The sequence below is a fragment of the Frankliniella occidentalis genome, unplaced genomic scaffold, assembly GCF_000697945.3.
Source record: "Frankliniella occidentalis isolate FOCC.00 unplaced genomic scaffold, Focc_3.1 Scaffold223, whole genome shotgun sequence".
Classification (NCBI taxonomy): domain Eukaryota; kingdom Metazoa; phylum Arthropoda; class Insecta; order Thysanoptera; family Thripidae; genus Frankliniella; species Frankliniella occidentalis.
Genome location: NW_026267349.1, coordinates 362,464 through 364,507, shown reverse-complemented (window position 1 = coordinate 364,507; position 2,044 = coordinate 362,464).

The window sequence follows — 2,044 nt, the reverse complement described above, 5'->3', positions numbered from 1 at the left end:
TTCATTTTTTCTAAAACGTTTTTTTCCCCAAATTTTCTAGAAATATTTCAATTTTTCCGGACATCGTTCTGGAAAAGTTTCAAATTTTTCCGAAAAAATTTCGTGACTTTGAAATCTGTAGTCGTATGGGCTTCACCGTGAGCGCGGCCTGCAGCTCCCTGGAGCCGGCGTGGCAGGTGACTCCGCAGGCCGTGTTGACGTGCTGCAACTCGGCGCCCAGCGCGCGCGCCGCCAGGCTCTGCTGCCCCCGGCCCTGGCCCTGGCCCTGGCCCTGGCCGCCCTGCCAGTCGAGCAGCCGCAGCTCGGACAGCAGCCGGCTGGACTTGAGCAGCAGCGCCGCGGCCCAGCCCGCGCGCCCGCACGCGCCCAGCAGGGCCACGCGCACCGGCCTGCGTAGGCAGCACGAGCACGGGGTCGGGGGTCACTGGCACCGCAGGGCCGGCCAACAGGTAGTGCGCTAGTGCGCGCCACCCGCGCCACCGGCCTCGTCCGTCCCAGAGGACGACGAATGCCTGATGGGATTCAGGGGCCGTGCAGTATATGCACGTCATTTTCAGATGAGGATTACTTTTTCAACGGCCCTCTGTTTGAGATCAGGCGTGAAATTGGAAGCTTTTTAAACGCCATGATAAAGTTACCCCACCTCGGGAAAATGTTACCTACGGTGATTACCGACAATTACCTTATACGTAGCCTCCCAAACACTTCCGTTTGCAACTCCGGGCTCAAATATGGTGCCGTGTTAAGACCCTCCGAAAAAAAAGGATAAAAAGCAATACTGAAAAAGTGGTGTACGCTAGAATTTGTAGGAGGGACACAGCTGTTACCGGCTGGCACACGCACGCACCCGCGGCTCCAAAGAACAATCTGTCCGAGGGGGTTTTCTGGTTTTCTCTTGCGTATAAAACACTGTACCGGGTGATTCAGAGAAGACGCAGGTGCGCGCGGGTTTGCCTATCCTCGACTCGGCGGGCGCACGGGTCCCCTCCTCACCTCTCCCCAGACCTGGACCCGTGCGCCCGCCGAGTCGAGGATAGGCAAACCCGCGCGCACCTGCGTCTTCTCTGAATCACCCGGCACCCGGTACATCAAAATAATGTATTGCGCGTAATGTAATACCTATAACTAGAGAGATTTGCTCTTAAATGTTATAATTTTGATTGGGAAAGCCCGTTTAACACCAGCGTAATACCAGCGTAATACCGCGTAATACACGCAATATGTAATACACTGTACACGAAAACTCCGAGTGAAAACCCCTCGAACCTGTCGCAGAGGACGTTCTCCCTGAGCAGGGCGGTGGCGGCGGTGGTGGGGGCGGGCCCGTGCAGCCCCGAGCCCGCGCGCGCCCCCCGGCCCCCCAGCGCCCCCAGGGTGCGACCCCCGGCCCCCAGCACCCCGAGCAGCGCGCCGCACGACATCCCGAACATCTCTTTCCTGCACCGCTCCACGGCCTTTCTGCTTTCAAATCGACCGTCAACAAGCCAACAACAACACCGCCATGGCTTCCTACAGCGTACGGGCGCAAGGCGGTGAGTCTCGATTTGGTTTATGTTGGTCAACAGGGTCAACCTCAACCAACAGCGAACGGGTTATACGTTTGTTGTGTGGGGAGGTTGCGGGTAGTAGGAGTAATGGGCAAACATGTTCGCCTTCAATCGATCTCGCACAAATTGCAAACTGTTCGTGATCGCTCGGACTTGAACAGATGCTCTCCTCATACGACCAATTTCAGCCACAGGCCAGAACAAAGCGCCTCGGCCGAGGCAGGCCGAGGCCACCGCCACCGTGTGGTGAGCGGTCCATGGTGAGGTAGGTTTGTCCTTCGTGTTTTGCTCTTTTTGCCTAAATCAATTAATGTCTCAAGTGCTCTCAGGTCTGCGGCGTCTAGCCGTCTAGCCGGTCGTACCACCCCCGCAGTTTTCACCGCGGTAAACGTTATTGACAATGCAGCCCCATGCCCTGCTCCGGACTCGTGAGGAACGCACTAATCTAAATTACATAGTTTTCAACATTGTTTCAGCATTTTTTGTAGGGAGGGGGG